Source organism: Mytilus trossulus, chromosome 5 (genome assembly GCF_036588685.1).
Source record: "Mytilus trossulus isolate FHL-02 chromosome 5, PNRI_Mtr1.1.1.hap1, whole genome shotgun sequence".
Lineage (NCBI taxonomy): Eukaryota > Metazoa > Mollusca > Bivalvia > Mytilida > Mytilidae > Mytilus > Mytilus trossulus.
In genome coordinates this window covers 64,650,091-64,670,849 of record NC_086377.1, presented here as the reverse complement: position 1 = coordinate 64,670,849, position 20,759 = coordinate 64,650,091, and the positions used below count along the sequence as shown (strand labels likewise).

Sequence of the window (20,759 nt, the reverse complement as noted above, 5' to 3'; positions counted from 1 at the left end):
ACACATTGTTATAAGAGACAGTTGTATTATAGTAAAAAAAAAAAAAAAAAAAAAAAAAACAAACTTGCGCGACTCTTTATATGATTGCATGCACATTATCATTTGAGAATAAAATAAACACCGGACCACGAAAAGTAAAGCGATGGGAAATTATATTGCCTGTATTACAAGACAGTCAACACATATACTTAACTTAATACAGTTGTTTGTTTTTTACAACTTAAAATGATGATTAAGAAGTGTATGCGATACGTTATAGAGGCATTATATAGACTAAACAATTCTGTGAAAAGTTACAAAATCGTTTTTGCTAGTTTCAACGAATGCATGGTAGGAGATAAATAAATCAAAATATATGTAATTGAAATCTACACAATCTGAGATAACCAGAGTTGAAATTCTTTTGAAAATGGTAAGTTATCTATTGTCATATATGAAAGTGTGTTTTGCAGCTATCCATAAATTAATTAATTATAATTCATGTCAAAATGCCAGATTTTAATTGGTTAATACGAGGGAGATAATATATTCTATCCCATGGCAAATACTCTATTACCCTATAGGGGTAAATTCAGTAAAAAATCTCCCATTGACTTTAATGCTTATCTATGTATGGAATTAAATTTATACCTGATTTACCTTTAGAAATTGGAAACTTTCATATAACATTCATGAAAGTACAAATGTAGCCTTATCTTTTGCACTAATAAAAACATAGGGTCATGCGGCATTTTTGGGCATTCACATGGCCTTGTTTACAAACAATGTAGATTCGCACTAAATTCCTATACTGACCCCATTACTTTTCAACCCTGTAGTAAAAACATTAAGTACATTCAGCATTTTTTTAAATTTTTTTTCAACTCTAGTTTTGATCCATCTGCCAAAACATATTTATTACAAACATTATCTACCAATCAGAACAGCATATGACTTCAGTGTTATACAGAAAGCTCTCCCCTAAATGGGCGGTCCCTGATGACGTATATTTATTTACTGAATTTACCCCTATAAGGGACTTTTTTACTTCTTTTCCCACTTTTTTTCTAATAAACATGTAAGGTATCCAATTTTCAAGTTCCAGTTTCAATACAACATCCATAAATGCTGAATTTGTAAAGATAGAGCAAACTTTATACTACAACCCATACTGCGGCCAATGTATATTTGGTATATAAAGTTGCACATTGACTGTTTTTAAAAGAATGGTGTAAAATACTTTGTTTAATAAATATGAATTGTTTTCTGTGTTTGCTTTCACCAGTATTGCAACTACACCTAGAAACTAAAGACTTGGTGTACTCTTAGTTAAATTTTTCCTTATATGGAAGTTTTTGATTAAATACCCTGATAAGACCACAAAAAGACTTTTTATAGGCTTTTTTAAGCAGTTTGGTACCAAATAAAATAACAATATTATGTTTCATTATATTAAATCTGTGTTTTAATTACTTGTAAAGTTCACAAAATGTCATTGACAATCACTCTGCAGAAATTCCTGTTACCCCAACATCAGGATGGATTCTTCGCCAAAACTAGACAGCCAGAACTGAAGTAAAAAAAAGTGCCAAATATGAATAAATAAGACTAAATATAACCAAACTTTGCATTTGGAAGATTAAAGTAACAATTTGGAAGATTAAGGTAACAATTTGGAAAATTTAAAAGCAATTATTTTATATAAAAATCCAATTACAAATATTTCAACACTAGTTTCACTACAAAAGTCAAAAAGTCTGAAAAGAACAGTTTTTGTCTGAATTTGCATGAATTTTTACTCGACATTCTTAATTTGTCTGAATAATTTTTAAAAATTCTTTACATTATATTAATTTGTCTAATAAGGTTCTTGATTTTTCTTGACAAATGTCTTGACAGTATGAACATTATCTTAAAATTTCTCGACACTTCCTGTACCATCTGATAAAAGTCTTGATTAGTCTCGACCAATTCTTGACTGTCTTAAATTTGTCTCGATCTGTCCTGACATATTCTTGCTATTCTTAATAATGTCTGAATATGTCTTGACATATTCTTGACATTCTATACAATGTCTGAATATGTCTCGACACATTATTGACAGTCTTAAATATGTCTTGACACTATCTCAACAGTATAAAATTTGCCTGAAATGTGTACTGACTTATCATGCACTGTTTAGGACATTATATTGCTCTTATATACTCCTTTTAATTATGGCTAAACTAAACTTTAAGAATCAAGGATTAATTTGGTATAGTAAGATACATTTTTTGTGTACCTAGGTTGGAATACCCTGAATACTCCCCCATGTAGTTTAATTTTAATTCATTTTTATTAAACGTTTTATTAATTGTTTTCACTTGGAATATAAGTCGAAGTTACTGACAAACAGCATTTAGGTGTTTGCCATTCGCAAAACTGCCAGTCAAATTTGCTTTACTAAAATAGATATCTAGGAATGGTCAACTGATAAGTTGTATGGCTGATTACAGGTAAATCAGTAATTTCTATTTGACAGTTGCGTGTATTCTGAGGTGTGGAAACCTTAATTTTAAGGGGAACATCCTGTCCATGTGTTATACTTAATAAAAATTTCCAACAGATGCCATTACACAAATTTTCTTCTGTTAAATGAATGATTTGTATATCATTATAATTTGCTATTTATATAAACCACATTTTTGTACAATAGTTATTCACCATATTGACATTGAATATTATGAATGTAGAATGAAACATGTCTACAGTATGATTAATTAATAAGATTTAGGAATCCAAATTTGTATTTTTTTTAAAACCCACATTTAAATTGGTTTATATTAACACACCCACATTTAAATTATTTTATACACTAGATTTCATAGCCATATTTGAAATTGTAAAAATATTTAGATACCCAAATTTTCATTTATTTTACATGCCTAACTTTCACATTTGTTGTAAGAAGGGTAACTTGAAACAACAGTGTATTATATAAAAAGAAATAAAGATTAAAGTTATATCATGAATATTGGTATTGATTTGTTGAACTCAGAACTGTTAAGTAAATTTAAGACACAATTCAAAATGTTTAGAATATGTCAAGCCATACTGAGAAAAAATAAGAATGTCGAGAATATGTCAAGAAATTTCAAGACAGTATTTTAAATGTCAAGAATTTGTCAAGACAGTTTTAGACCATATTCAGAATGTCGAGAATATGTCGAGTAAATTTCATACAAATTTGATATAATGAGAATTTGTCAAGAAAAATTAAGACACAAGTCATACTTTTGGAGAATGTCGAGTAAAAGTTCATGCAAATCAAGACAAAAACTGGTCTTTTCAGACTTTTTGACTTTGGTAGTGTTTCCTAGATGGAGGACTTGTAATCATGAAAAGTTGTCTAGTATAGTTTTTAAATAAAGAAACGCAATGCGTTATGTAAAAATAAATGAATACCTTCATGCGGTCAGATTATTCGAGTGTCAAAATACTAGAAAAGTGCTTATTTACCACTTGTTCTACAACTTAACATGGGGAACACAGCAAAAAAAATTCACTATGTCAAAGGGAGGTAATTCATTTTTTTCATATGATTTTATATACATTATTAGGAGAAATATTTGGTAAAAATATCTGAACGACATCTTATTTTATGTCAAAATTTTTGGAAACAATGAGGTTACTAACCCATCATGAGACATGTATGTGATCAACTCACGCAAGTTCAATGATAAAAAAAGTATTGCACTACACGATGATTTGAAAGACATAGCTAAGTATTTATTTCAATTTCTCAGACGAAATCATTATATTGATCCTTAAATCACATTATTTCAAATAAATCAATTTCGTATTTAAATAGACTTCTTAAAATGTAGATATTAAACTCTTTAAGGGCAATTTTTAGTGACAACAAACAAAAGAACTATGTCAATTGAAAACTGCTTTGATACTATAACTCCCCTTGATATTTACTAGGTAACATTTGTGTTCGCTATAGAGATTCCGTATATCGTCAAGTTATTGGAATTCCAAAGGGGACTAGCTGTGCACAACTTATTGCGAAACTGTTTCTGTATTGTTATGAGTTACAATTTATGACTAAAATCAGCAAAGACCCATCGAAACAACATCTGATACAAAAATTTAGTAACATTTTTAGATATTTGGATGATATATTGACTTTCTATATCGCCGCACTCCTGCAGAGGAGCATGTTCCACGGCAGTTAGAATTTATGCTTGTAAAAAGTTTATGCATCATTGAAACTCATGTATATCCCCCTTTTCCAACAGTTCCAACCCCCTTTTGGCCCATTATTTTTTATGCTGAAAACCACAAGCCAAAACTCCCTTAATGGCCTTATGAACATTCCTTTTTATACGCCCGTTTACGGGACGTATTATGGTATACCGTTGTCTGTCTGTCCGTCCGTCTGTCCGTCCGTCGTCAACATGTCGGACATTAACTCAAAACGCTTTAACCAATTTGCATAAAACTTTGGTGAATTTTTCATATCAATTGACGTGAGCTCCCTTTGTTTTTTTTTTTATAAATTTCTGAGTTATGGGGTTTTATTCATTAAAAAAGAGGGATTTTCCAATTTCCGGACAATAACTCAAGAAGGCTTTCACCAACTTGCAAGCAATTGTGGTGAATTGTTTATATGTATTGACATCCCTGTCCATTTATATGAATTTTAGGTTTAACGTTTCCGAGTTACAGGGTTTTCTTCATAAAAAAAGGGTGATTTTCCAGTTTTCTGACAAAAACTCAAAAATGCTTTCAGCAATTCTTATGAAACTTTGGTGGATTGTTTATATCTTTTGATGTAAGCTCCCTTTGGAATTTTATAAATGTAACATTTTATATTTCTTAGTTATGGTTTTTTTTTTTCATTAAAAAAGGTGGGATTTTCCAGTTTTCAGACAATAACTCAAAAATGCTGTCAGCAATTCCCATGAAACTTTGGTGAATTGTTTATATCTATCGATGTTAGCTCCCTTTTGATGTTCATAAATTTCTAATATGACATTGAGAATGAATTAAACTTTATTGATCTTTATTCTTTGAAAATGTGACGGGCGTATCATGCGCTCATGGCGCAGCTGTTTAATTATTTTGCCATTCAAAAACATTATTAGAAGAAAAAGAAAATAGGAAAATCCTCAGTATTGGCAGAATGATAGAAATTCTTACAGGCCTGATAGTCATTTTACATGCCTGGGCTGAGGAGCCTGTGCACAAATGTGTAGACTGTATGTGTGGATCTAACATGGCAAATTCTGACCTGTGATCTTTGGGGGATGCTGGTGTGTATTAAAACATGTCATTTTGTTTAAGGACTAATGCAAATGTTCATATTAAACCAAAAATCAGATCAGTTTAGAACAAATAGATTGTTTAAAGTCACCTATGGCTAGTGACATGAGGCTATTTTAAACTTCACCTTGTGACTTGAGTGTGGTACCCTACTACCCGATAAGTTTAATTGTTTTACATAAATCTTTGTTCCAGTTGTATAGATTTCGAAAATACTGCTAATGAGTGAAATTCTCATCTGCATAAATCTGACTAATCTTTTTAATCCCCTATCTTCTTCACATACATCCCCACAAGGGTGACAAGGGAATAGAAAAAATGTTACTCTTGATCTTAAGCGTCTTATTGTTAAACCCTTTTCATGTGGGGCATTGGTTTGGTTGTGCGGGATGGCCTATTATAGGACCTATAAATATTGTATGTTAATGTAAAGTTAACTGTCTCGTCCTATATTTACATGAAATATTTGTCACTGGATTTTTTTATAACCACCAATCAACCAATCTTCACATGTACATATCCATATATAGTGTAGCTAACACCTGTTTCTTAGTATTTCCCTGGTTTACTTTTTAGATGATGTACAATAATGTCTTGCATTTTGAAGAACACTTAAAGTATAGTTAAATAGAATTTGAGAAAATTCTTTTTGAATTTGACTACAAAGCAAATATTCATGTATTTTGCTGTTAAAATTATTATTTTTAGGTGAATTATTTAGCAAGAATGTATTATTAGTAAAATTTTCAAATAATTCCTGAGTCATGGACAACAAAACAGTTCAATTAAATGAATATATTTAATAATATATTATAAAGCATTGAAAGTGAGTATTTGTATGATGGTTCAAAATAATTTTACTTAACAAAATAAAACATTATTAAATTAACTTTCCTGAAACAATGCACATAAGTCATAACAGTTGTCCTTCAACAAGGTTGATTAAACAAAATGTGTTAATTGTTTCATCATGTACTTAATGCGTCATATTGGACAAAAGGTTGTGGATGTTGCATCTTTTTCCAAATGAATTATGTCAATGAATAACATATCTATAAATAATGTATCATGTTAATTGCTAGCTATAGATGGTTTTTTACTGATGTTTACAAATTTCAATTGTCCTCTTCAAAATGTGGATATAATGAAAATAAATTAAAAACTTAAGAATAATATGAAACAACAGGATATAGTTTTATGTTTGGTTATTTGTATATAACAAATGCAGTTTTTTAAGTTATCTGAGTATTGATTTATCAACCTAAAAATGAGTAAATAACTAAAATAAAATACGGAAAGTGTTGTCTGGGGTTAATAAACTGCAAAGCATTATTTAATACAAGCTGAAATAATTAAAAAGTATACTGGGTAACACAAAAGATGTCAAATTGAACTCTAGTTTACTACTAAATTTAAAAAGGAAATGTTAGCTATTTTAGATTGCTAAAACTTTAAAAGGGAGGGTTTACCTTTAGAGAAAGATTCTACATTTACCTCAAAGAAGTTTATTCATTCGTGACACAAAATTCTTATATGCACTTAATTGACAAAGGGAAAGTCTATAGCATAGTATTACTGCATTTAATTCTCTCTTTTGTTCATCCTTTAAACTTATCTTTGTAGTAATTTATAAAAGAAATCACCTGTTGTGTTTTAGAGAGAAATAACAAACTTGTATGTCTAGCGTTCAGGAATTGATCAAAACAATTATGATGTTAGACTCAATTAATCCTCCAATGAAAGTACACACCTAAGAAAACATTATATAGAAAGAAAGACAATATCTTTAAGAATTTAGACCCTCAAAAAAGGTTTTATTATTTTTGTTGTATGGGACTTATAAATTCAGTTGTAAAAGTCCTAGAACTTTTTTATCAAGCAAATTAGGAGTGCTAGTTTTCTCTTTGGTAACTACAGTTATTGTAATTGTGACTTTCTTCTAGGTATTGTATACAGTATTAGATTAGTTACAGTATTACAGTACTTTATTCTCAATGTATGTTTTTTTTTGTAGAATTCACATTGGTTTGAGCATAATTCCCAGCCAAAATATGAAGCCAGCTACATATGCACTGTGATTTTGATGCATATGAAATATAGATGTCACTGAGTCACCTTAATAGCTGCAAATTGTGAAACATTTGATAAGTTCATAATTTTGTGTTAGTTCTTTATTGTTTTACGGAAATAACGAATAGCACTTACAGCTTAATGCCATGATGGAGGGTAGTAATGCCCTTTACCACCAGACGTCAAAAGGCCATTTTCGGCTACTGTTAGCGTCAAATTGGTCAAATTTTTACCGTGATTCGTCAAAATATCATGAAAGAAAGTATAATTATATCGTCATGCACCAAAAATACCGTTAACGTCATTTAGAAAGAATTATTACCGTTATTCGCCAAGAAGGTACCCCCATTACGACCCTCATGATAATGATGTGATGTTCGAATTAAATTTGACAAGAAAGAAATTGTGCATTGAACACATTGCAAACTTACAATTGTAAGGAAGACCACATTACTGAATGACTGCGAATATCTTGGATAATTATTCATATGAAACAGCAATTTTGGAATTTGAGAATTCATAGATTCAGTGAATATTGATAGTGCATCCTAAATGTATCTGAATTCCATGAATACATTGAAGCTGGATAATTATTCATTTAAAATAGCAATTTGGAATAATGCATATTTATAGTTTTAGTGAATATTAATAGTGCATCATATCTGAATTTATGAATACCTTGGATAATCATTTATTTAAAATAGGAATTTGATAATGAGAATGTCTAGTCTCAGTGAATTGTATAGTGCATCACATCTGAAATTAATGCTGCATTGCAATTGTTAACTACCAACAGGGGATGTTAAACAACCCTGATTACCTATGAGGGTCTTTCACTGTCCGTCACTATTGTTTAGTGTCAAATGTCTGCTTGCTGTACTTAAAGTCTGAATGTACATGTATATTAATAGTAGTCTAAATTACGGTTCAAAGTGAAACTGTCATTTTTTACTGGTCAAGCATATTAAACAATACATGTACTTCAAAGTATCGTTTCATTGTCTCGCCTGCCACAAAAGTTGAAGTATGCAAGAAATAGGTATTACAATCTGGTGGCGGCGACAGTGTCACCTATTTGTATAAAGCTTTACATTTTGTAAGTTCAAAGACCTGGATGCTTCTTATCTTGTATTCAGATAGCAAATATGTTATGAAGTTTCTGTCTGTCACATGTCTATTGCACTTGACCTTATTTTCATGGTTCAATGCATATGACTGATTGAAAAAAAATTACTGTTTTTTGAACAGTGAAATACTCTCTTATGTTTAATGAGTACATGTAATTGGATAATTTTATTTGGTATATGGGTACCTTGCAAGGTCTGCATGTCTGTCAGGTAGGGTTTACCTGACCTTGACTTTTTTTCATGGATCAGTGATTTAGGTTATTTAGTTAGAAGTTACGTTGTCAAGTCCGTTTCTCAGATACTTTAAGCACTAGATCAACTATATTTGGTGTATGTATGGAATGATTGTAAGGTGTATATGTCTGACTGGCAGGTTTCATCAGACCTTGACCTCAATGGCATGGTACATTGAACAATGTTAAGTTTTTGTGGTTTGGTCTATATCACAATGTTTCTCAGATGCTATAAGCTATAGGATCACTTTATTTGGCATATGGAATGTGAGGCAATGGAGTGTAAAATAAGTTGATGTATTTAACAAACAACACAATTATTTGCGAATACCAAAATGTTCAGTGGCAAATATTTCAATATACATTTTTTTTTATAATCAGTTTCTATTTAAATCAATGTTTAGATGGGAGTGATATTGTGTCTACTTTGTAACAACCTTTTTAATACGCAGGATGAAATTATCTTACAAATGATTTAGCCTATCCCGGACTGTCAGAAATTTTGCATCCGTGACTTTAAATAGTCTTAATGACCTTATCAATGTTTGGAAGTTGCTACATTTAAAAAAAAAGCTATGACTATATAATGGTTTTAGCAAACATATGTTTAACTGTAACAACCTTTTCGACGTTTAAACAATTCATGTATGACTGTTTCAACGTTTTTCGCGTTCGGACAGTTATAAAATAACAGTTACAACTTTCAAATGGTTGCAGCAGTCGTATTATAACTGTGCCAACATTTTCGGCGTTTAAACAGTTTAGTTATGACTGTTGCAACGTTTTTCTAGTAGGGACAGTTGTAAATCAACTGTTACAACTTTAAAATAGTTGAATCAGCCCTATAATGACTGTGGCAACTATATTTAGCATTGTACAGTCGATTTATGTCGGAGACTAACACTTTTAAAGTTGGAACAGTTGAACATAACTGAAACAGTGAAATGTTACAGCTGTTACAACTTTGACAAATATTATCAGTCGTAGAACGACTATTACTGGTATGAACAGTTGTTTTTTCGTCCAGTAGTGTCTATTGTTCTGCTTTTTTAACTTTTTTTAATTCGAGCGTCACTGATGAGTTGTTTGTAGCCAAAACGCTTGTCTAATATTTTTTTTTAATCTTGGTATCTAATGTCCGACGGATGGGGACGTTAATTCCGAGGTCCCGTGTTTAGGGAGTAACACTCTCTTTGCACGTTAAAGATCCTTCTCAACAAGCTCTTTTTGAGTGGTCCATAAGTGTCCGGTTGTTTGGCAAAATTATTTCATACTGGTTCTGGCTTTGTTACTTTTTTCTGTGGTTTATAATTTAACTATTTGGTTTTCATTGTCTAAGTTTTGTCTAAAATCTGTTAATATTCATACTTTGATGAGTTGAGCCTTTGTTCAATTAAAGTTTTATAGTGTGTACTTTTATGTCGTAGTGTTACACCACTGTCTTTGGTTAGTGTGAAGGTTGGCGCCAGATAAAACGTTCAAACCCGCTGCATTTGTTTGCACCTGTCCTAAGCCCGGAACCTGATGTTCAGTGGTTGTAGTTTGTTGATGTTGTTCATAAGTGTTACTCGTTTCTCGTTTTTTTTTATATAGATTAGACCGTTGGTTTTCCTGTTTGAATGATTTTACACTAGTCATTTTTGGGGCCCTTACCTTAGCTGTATTTGGCAAAACTTTTATGAATTTTTGGTCCTGAATGCTCTTCAACTTTGTACTTTATTTTTATTTATTTTTTTCTCGGGCGTCACTGATGATTCTTTTGTAGATGAAAAGCGCGTCTGGCGAACATAATGTTAATTCTGATATCTATGATGGGTTTATTTAAAGATAATCCGAGAAGACAAAAACGCACCTGTATACATTTTGTACCTTGTTCCATGATCATGTTGATGTTGACTGATTTCATGACAGTTTTGATAAACAATTAATGTTATTTCTGGAAGTAAAGCTGGTATAGATAAAGTTATTGTATCATGTATTCACAAAGAATATTCTTCGACTGGAATGTGAATTATGGTACTTATCTATGCTTGTCGTAAATAATCATGCTTCTTGTATCAGATTTATCCTTTTCCTGATCGTTATATTTTTTTTATTGAATCAATGCGTTGTTTGTTTGATCTCAGTTTTTCATTTGTCAACATTCGATTATGACGTCAAATTTTCTTGCTTTCCTCTGAATTTTCTTTTTGTGACGTCATGAAAAAAGGTGACCATGCCTGATGACGTCGCATACAGAGAATACATCATTGTGCATGTCGTTCGAAAAGAAGGAATAACAGTGTTTGCATATTGACTAGAATTCAATAAAGAAACAGAATCCACCACCAAATCTCATGCAAATCGATATTTATCCACTTTCGACAGTTTAATTTTAAAATACATAAGTGAACCTCTTATCATACTCGATGCAGGGGTAGAATCTCTATGCATCCATCAGTTTGGTTACAAAAGATATATATGAATACTCATTGCATCATTTACATATATATTTTTTAGCTATTAGCCGTTTGCTCTTTACTTTTTTGCAATAAGCCAAATTTCACCATTACTATCAAATGATAGTTTCTTTGGAAAATATAATAATTCTGCATTAACAGCTTGATCTGACTGACGAAATGTCCTTACAAGACATTACTCAAACCACCCGATTTTGTAACTGCTACATATACGGTTCATCGTTGTGTAACGTACAAAGGGTACGTAACTATTTCACTGTGAGTTCGTACCAGAGTATTACAGCCAGGGCCTAACAATATGTTGCGTTAGTTTGGTAAATTGGATATTCGGGTATATTATACATAGACGATGTGCACAAATATTTATTATGGTTTGGGTAATTTAACGATAGTTGCCAAGATAAATGTTGAAGACTTTGGTTATTATCAAGAAAACTATATTCTAAAAAAAAAAAGAATTACAACAACCTCAATTTTTCTTTTACAGTCGTTTAACTAGTACTGTTTCCTGAATAAGCTACGCTATGCACGAACTAGACCCTACTTCCGCGATTCGCAAAATAAGTAGACACTGCGTCTTTGACCGCCCGCTGAAAAACATAATGCAGTCGATAAACTCCACAATGATCATCGAGTCAATATATTCAGACTAATGCAACGCTACCAGCAATCCTGTTGAACAACTTACTTTCAATTATATGCATGGCCAACCTGGGATCACACCAGTAACCCAATATCGATAGATCCAGGTTCTTCTTATTAAAAAGAAGAAGGTAACAACCACAGAAATAGCGTCAAATTTCACATGTTTCCGTCACAACGTTAAATAATTTTTCAGATAAATCATAGTATTGATGAATCTGAAATTACAACAAGCGAAATGTCTGAACATTTCTAAATTCATGGCAGAAAATAATTCTGAAAAAAGATGAATGAAAGACTGAACATTACTGGTTGATTTATTGTTCACTCTTTAGAGCTAGTCAGATTACAATTACCGTTCAGATAAAAATTGGTTTGCTAGTGACAAATACCGGCACATACAATAATGAACCTTCTTCGTAAAAATTCCTGTCGGCCCACACGGCCTTGATTTAGTGCAGTGCTGAGACACCGTCATCAAACTTCAAGGGCCGAGGTACAAAAGAAAAGCCGCTAGGACCTGCAAAAATTTGATACTATGTAAAGTAAGTTTTTTTGTATCCTACATGTTTTTTTTTAGATGGTCTTTTAAATATGTCAGAAAAATCCTTTATTAACACGTTCAAGCAACTCGAACATATACTATCTTAAGTATATATACGACCTTAACATGTTTGTAGTATGTTTTGTCATCTTGTCAAATGTATGATTCTTCTCTATTTTTTTTATCTTTTATATCATCATTAGTGTTTGCTTAAGCATTAGATCTTATATTTACATTTAATTGCGATCTTGAAATACTGGGGTTTTGTACTATATTTTTAGGTTCTCACAAAGGAAGAAGAGCTATTCAAAGATTTAAGCATTCTTCAACAACTTGGTTTTTTTTTTACTATATTACACAAACAATGATAAAATTATTGTTTTAACCCAAAATTATAGGAAAAGGGTGTGGAAACTGAACCCAAGCGACAACCCCTATCAATTAAGTATCGAAGTAAACTGTGTGGTATCTATTTTATATTGTCAACTGAATAACTCTTCCTAATCCATTGGTGATTCGTATTATTTTAATGTCATTATTCCATATCATCATTATTGTTATGTCTTAGCGTCGATTCTTATATTTACAATTCTAATATGACTTCCTTATTTCGCTTTGTAAACAAAGCTGTGTTATAATTAGCACAAAATATGTTTGACACATGCGCACAAACTTACAGTTTATATTCCCGTTATTTTCATGTTATCCTGATAAAATATATACATTTTAGCAGCTTACATAAATTTTTATTATATATTGTTTATCAAACAACATATATGTACCCTGCTATTAGTTTTTAAACTTATTAAATATGAAAATGTAATGGACATACTCCACTTGGAGGAAACGGCCACAGCCAAATATTTCAAGGTATTTTGTACGCTTCGACCTATAAAAATACTGTATTTGTCTTATTAGAATCGAAATAATTCCTTCATGTCATGCTCTATGCTCATTTAAACATGGGTAGGCATTATATGTGACCTTACTAAAGCTCAGTGTAAAATATCGACAAATATTATGCATACCAATGTTAAAATAAGCATATAGCATGGCATTAAGGAATTATCATTTAATTAGTGACGTTCCTCAAATGCTGGGATTTTCATTGAATACTGCATGTTTTCTGTTACTTTTATAAAGTTTTCCTCTCAAATTTGTAATAAAATAACATTTCTTGTATCCATTTCATCGTTTTATTCAGTGACACCATATCGTTGTATGATTTAATATTTTCAAACGTTATGTGTTTTGTTTTTGGGAAGCTACTGGACTGTCATCGTCCGCCCTGTAATCATTTGTTGTAGTGGCAAGATATATATGCTAAAATCAAATAGGTGACATGTTAACTAAAATCTCTTAGATTATTCTGCATATCTACTTAAGCGATATGTGTGGAACTGGCATATAAAATATGTAAAAAAAAATGTAATAAATCCTACAGTCATTTAGGGGAAGAAGCATCTAAGATACCAGATGTATGATTTGGTATGGCCAGAGGCTTGTTTCGTCTACACAAAACTCATAAGTGAAGACACATAAGTGGCGCTCTATTAAAAAAGTTTGAATCGAAACTCAAATATGTAGTGAAAGAGCATTACAAAGAGAAAATTTCAAAAAGTGAACTGTTCCATGGTTTCTATATCATTGGAATCATTAAAGAATGGCGTTTGAACAAAAGGATCAACACATATTTGTTAGATGAATGAAAAAGCCTATGTTAAATAAAACAATTGAACGTAATATAGTATAGAGTTATGAAGAGAAAAGAATAAAAATGACACTCCGAAAATTTTATGGACACCATCACGAATAAGTTGATCTATACGATTTGTCTGTGTGTAAACTAACTAACTACATTTTTACCACGTCTTAGATTGTGTTTAACCATCTACGCCGTCTTGTCTGTTGAGTACCGAACGTCACCTATTCCCGAATATGAATATTTTGCAGAGTGTGAATTCGCATTGCTTTTATGTACATTCATGTATTTAAATATGATGTGTCTTTTGTAAGTCTGGTTTGATATTGTTTGATGTCATATCGTTTGTGGTTTGAATTCTATTTTCATTTTCTTAATGTATGTAAAAGTTAAGATAATTAATCAGCTAGTACATTGAGATGATTAACAAAAAACAGATTAAAACGACAGATCATTTCATGTACAATGTACACATACAGAGTTTAAAATGACTACATTTTATGGAGATAGAGTCCTAAAGATAATCTTAAACATTTCAGGGAAGGTAACACTAGGCCATCTAAAGCTGAATTATTAGTTCAGTCTAGGTGGCCGAGTGCTCTAGAGCAATGGACACAGTGCAGGCAGTGTTGTCTCGATATCTCAATAGCATGAGTTCGAATCCCGGCGAGGGAGGAACAAAAATTGGCTACCGCAAATTTGCTGATTTCACGTTGTTGTGCTGATATTTAGAGTAGTTATGAATATAAAATGTGTTTTCAGCCCAGTATCACCTTCACTGGTGATCCAATGGATGGATATGTCGTAGAGTTGTCACTTGTTCAGACGTATTTATCAAAATTATTATTTCTGAGACCGTATTTTACGATCTTTTACGATAGATATTTAGATAAAATGCAATCAATTCAATCTGCATGCCTAATATATCATGTATTGTGTTATAACTCTAGATTCTACTAACGAGGGAAGGTAACACTAGGCCACTTAAAGCTGAATTATTAGTTCAGTCTAGATTGCCGAGTGGTCTAGAGCGATGGACACAGTGCAGGCAGTGTTGTCTCGATATCCCAATAGCATGAGTTCGAACAAAAAATTGCTTCCGCAAATTTTCAGATGTAACATATTGTGCTGATTATTAGAGTAGTTATGTATATATATATAAATATATATAAAACAAACGTTGCACTTTGACATTGACATTTGATTTTCCTTTGTTTAAATGTACTAATTAATTAGTTAGAAAACAGCCCAATGATACCAATGGGTTTTCAACACAGCGCGAAAATATCGCATCCGGAGTCGGGATTCAGCTGGCTCCTTAACAAAAATATGTACTAATTCAAATGAAACCAGGAGAATCGCACAAGCAATTTAAAAAATCACGCGAAGTTCGCGAATTGTTTTGGATAAAAAGACTTCAAACAGCTTATCCTCTCGGTCTAAATGATAAAATAATAGGGCAGGGGAACATATCTAAAACTCATATCGATGTCATTAATATTGTTGATAAACGACGTAGAAATAATAGGTCTCATGGTAAACGCAAGAACCGTAATCAACGTATTAAACATCGTATAAATTATACACATGATGATCTGTTATCTATAATAAAAAATAATGGCAGACATCAATTATTATGCAAACTGGGTCAGATACCTAGAAGTAAACTAAATGCTATTTTTCTGGAGTGTGATACAATTTCTTTTTTTAGCCCATTTTATGAATACACCCGTATTATTACAGCCTTTTGTCTTCACAGGCTTTTTCCTATTATTGATAAACCTGAAAATCATAAACGACATTTTCTCAAATTAAAATATATAAATAGAGGTATTGATTTTATTAATTTGTCTAGCATATTCAATGACTCTTCTGTCTATAGCTTAATACCTCAATATTTTGATTATATAGAACAACCCATTATTTCGTATTCTTATCAAAAAAAACGAGCAGAAATTTGATTTTCAATCATACGTCAATTACAACAGACGTCAATATAGAAAATAATGTTCCTTCCACTTGAGATTGCGAAACATCGAGTTTTAAATATGTTCCCTATGGTCATGTTATCACAGGAGACCTCAACATCGTCGATGACCGTGAAGTCATAACTTTTCTAAAGAAAGGACCGAAATGCCGTCCTCCATCTTCAATAGATTGGAAACAGTGTCGTCAGTTCATAAAAGACGCTCTGTCTGCCTATTGTAAAAATTGGTGCAAACGTGAAAAATCCGATTAAAAATCTTTAGACAGTTATTTGAATACAATTATGAATACTGTTGATTTTCGAATATCTCATTTAGAAAACAATTCTGAAATTAATAATAGGAACCATGATATACCCATTTCTAGAATAAAAAACAAACTCAAGGTACTCGCAGAACGGTTTGTGTTCGTACCGGCAGACAAGGCAACAAATAATGTAGTGGTGGTGTGACGCATATACTACACGAAAGTTCTTCAAAACGAAAGTATCAATTCCTCTACATTCAGGTCAGTGCGCACCACAGAGAGTCAAATCGTTAACAAGCATACCACTGCCACTGCCCAGCTTAAAGCATCTTCCGAACATTTGAAAGTCCCTACCATGTACTGGTTACCGAAATTACACAAAAAAACATTTAAATTCCGTTTCATCTCCGCTTCGAGTAAGTGTTCTACTACTAATCTATCAGTGCTTCTAACCACTTCCCTTACTACTATCAAAGAACTGGCTATTAACTTTTGTAATAAAGCTTATGACAAAAATGGTATTAATTATTTTTGGAGTGTTAAAAATTCTTTAGAGGTTTTAGATAAAATACATGCTTTCAATGGTCCTTACAATTCTGTTGACAGTTATGATTTTTCTACTCTGTACACTACACTTCCACACAATTTTATAAAGAAAAAGTTTTTGTATTTGATAAAATGGTCTTTCGAAAAATCTCATTGTAATTTTATTTGCTGTAACTTGTTTAAGGCCTTTTTCTGTAACGAAAAAGGAAAGTATGCTAGATACACTTACTGGAAATGTGAGGATATGATTGAAGCTTTAAACTTTCTGCTTGATAACATTTATGTACGTTTCGGCGATAAAGTGTATCGTCAGGTAGTAGGTATTCCTATGGGCACTAACTGTGCCCCTTTAATAGCAGATTTATTTCTATATTGCTATGAATCTCAGTTTATGACCAAACTCAGTAAAGACCCATCAATGTTACATTTGGTTGATACATTCAAAAATACCTACCGTTATCTGGATGATATTTTTTCGTTGAATAATCCAGAGTTCTCTAAATATACTTCAGCAATTTACCCAAACGAACTTATTTTAACTAAATCCAACATAAACAGCAGCTGTTGTCCTTTTCTAGATTTAGACATTTCAATTTCAAACGGGAAACTTCACACTAAAATTTACAACAAAAGAGACGATTTTTCATTTCCTATTGTTAATTTTCCTTTTTTAGACGGCGATGTGACTTTGGCTCCATCATACGGTGTTTATATATCGCAACTCGTTCGGTTTGCCCGTGTGTGTTCTGATGTCATAGATTTTAACGAACGTAATCAATGCATCACTGGTAAATTGTTGTGTCAGGGATTTCGATACCATAAATTACTTAAAACTTTTACTAAATTCTTTCATAGAAACAAAGATTTGATTGGTAAATTTGGCTATACCTGTAGAAAGCTTATTAAAAACGGTATTTCACATCCTAAATTTTATGGTAATATTGTACTAAAAGCGTGGAAATCACTATGTGATCTTGTAAACTCATCGAACCTTTAAACAAACTTATAAGTAAGGGTTATCGTACCAATATTGTAATTATATCTCTGAATATAGTTCACATTGGCACTAATAATGATTTTGTCATTAGCAAATTAAAACATAACTAAATTTCATTATCTTTTGAGGCGAGATGTATAGAGACACAGACACGTTAACTTTTATTTCTATAGAAGTCGCTCTTCACTATACTACTACCTGTCGATACATTTATTTTTGGCATTGCACAAGTCATGTCTTCTTTGACTATTAATGACGTTAAAATACTAAATCCCTGTGATGTGTTTTAGTCGATAATAGTCTCTGATGCATGATTTTTTATTATTAATTGGTTTTGGCTTTTAACTAGCTGTCAGTAACTGCGAGTACTCTCAAATCGTATTTTCTTGTTAATTCGACCTGATGATACTGTTTATAATGCTTTTTTGTTATTTTTTATTTATATGGATCTTGTCTGTTCACCAGCTTTGATTATTTGTAATATCTTCAATTTTTCCCTTATTCTTACAACATTTGTATAAACTTCAAAAACGGGTTTTTTTTCTAAAGTGAACATTGATTGGTTAAATATTTCTCAGTGATGTCCTGTAATTTAATTTATTTGTTAGCTTTTTGGTCATGAATGTTTGTCTCTAATATTTAATTAACTGTGCATTTGTATTCAGATATCGCAGATCAAATTTATTCGTTCATTGTGTAATCATACGTTTTTTGATTGAGTTAAGTCTGCCAATTGATATTTTATCGTATGTTTTTCTATGTTGTTATGTTATGCTATTGTTTCAGAAAAAGGGAGAAGGTTTGGATCCATTAAAACGTTTAATCCTGCTGCAAATGTTTGCACCTGTCCTAAGTCAGGAATCTGATGTACAGTAGTTGTCGTTTGTTTATGTTATATATACGTGTTTCTCGTTTCTCGTTTGTTTTGTTTATATAGATTAGACCGTTGGTTTTCCCGTTTGAATGGTTTTACACTAGTAATTTTGTGGCCCTTTATAGCTTGTTGTTCGGTGTGAGCCAAGGCTCCGTGTTGAAGGCCGTACTTTAACCTATAATGGTTTACCTTTTTAAATTGTTATTTGGATGGAGAGTTGTCTCATTGGCATTCACACCACATCTTCCTATATCTATCTACTCACACTAAATTCCGAAAAATATAAATGAACCAAAATTTTTTTTTTTTTTTATCCCTATACCTCTAGCTAATGTAGAATAAACAATCACACATCAATACGCACAGTTAAACCGTTTAAAGAAGTCCGAGTCCGATGTTAGAATAGGTGACAGAAGAAACTAAGCAAAATGACAATGGTACGTAAATTGACAAAGGACTAAAGCAGTTAGTGGCAGGCCAGCTCCAGACCTCAATTTAACTGATGGAAAGATTAGGTCTTCATCATATGCAAATCATATGCATATACATACATTTGAATAAAAGAAGAAACATAGAACAAATACGTTAGTATTTCATTTATAGTCCATTGTTAATTCAAGTAAATACATCTACACTTTACTGTTACGAAATTCTAATACGTAACACACTACACACATACGTAACCAAATACTTCAAAGTTCTAAAATAGGAAGTTCCTTTTCTTTCGTCACTAGATATAGGAAGATGTGGTGTGAGTGCCAATGAGACAACTCTCCACCCAAATAACAATTTAAAAGGTACACCATTATAGGTTAAAGTACGGCCTTCAACACGGAGCCTTGGCTCACACCGAACAACAAACTATTAAGGGCCCCAAAATTACTAGTGTAAAACCATTCAAACGAGAAAACCAATGGTCTCTAAAGATCTAAGTGCAATGAGTAAAGACAGAACTAATGGATTTAACTCTGATTTTGATTATTTTATGAAAAAGGCAATATAAAAATAAGATGATATGGCCAATGAGACAACTCACAACAAGATACCTAGTGACGTAGAAGTTAATGATCAACAATGAACAATCTGCAACAGTCCCCGAAATGAAAAAAAGTAAATATAAGAATCCAAACGAGAAAAACTACCGGTCTGATTTTTTAGAAAACAAAAAAAAAAAGAAAACCAAATATCATATACAGCAGCAAACGACATGACAAATGAATTTTGATGAATCTCATGTAGACAAAACGCAAGTCTGGCATACTAAATTATAAGCCTGGTATTTTCAATGTGATTCTATGTTATTATCAACCCTGGACCGATACCTCCTCTGGTAAACTGTAAGTCTCAGTAATAACAACGTATGCAACGTATTCATGCACAATGTACAATGAGCCAAAGGATTTCTGACCCTTTCAAGAAGCCTTAGGCTGATTGATATTTAAGTCTTAGATACATGATTTTTTTACTAGTTGTTATTGGCTTTAAACTAGCTATCAGTATGTGCGAGTACTCTCAGAGTTGTTGTTAGGATGATGATGAGGTTTTTTGTTTAACGACTTTGGCTGCCCATGAGGGTTTTGTACGGTCGGCCAGTTGTTAGGAATGAATAAGGAATGAATAAATACCCTGCCACGTCTTTTTGTTAAATTTGTTTTTCTGCTTTGTATCGATCTAATGAGTTAAGCTTTTTTCAACTACTTTTTCTCAAGTATGTTCGTATTTTTTGCTGTTACACCACTACCCCAGGTTTAGGAAGGCTTAAGAGTAGAGGGTGTCTTTTTGTGTCGTAATTTTACAATAATGTCTTATATTAGGGTGAAAGTTGGAGCCTGTTAAAATCTTTAAACTCGCTGCATTTTTATGTACCTTTCCTTAGTCATGAACCTGTTGGTCAGTGGTTGCGGTTATTTTTGTGTTTCATAGATGTTCTCGATTCTCGTTTTTTTATAAAGATTAGACCGTTAGATTTCCTGTTTTAATTGTTCATTTTGGGGCCATTTATAACTTGCTGCTCGCTGTGAGCCAATGCTCAGTGTTGAAGGCC

At 32.0% G+C, this 20,759-nt stretch overlaps 1 protein-coding gene across 1 annotated transcript in view; it reads left to right on the top strand.

Annotated features, from left to right (window-relative positions):
- LOC134718200 (aminopeptidase N-like) overlaps nt 1-20,759 on the top strand; it is a 159,625-nt gene that overhangs the window by 62,340 nt on the left and 76,526 nt on the right. The window lies entirely within an intron of this gene.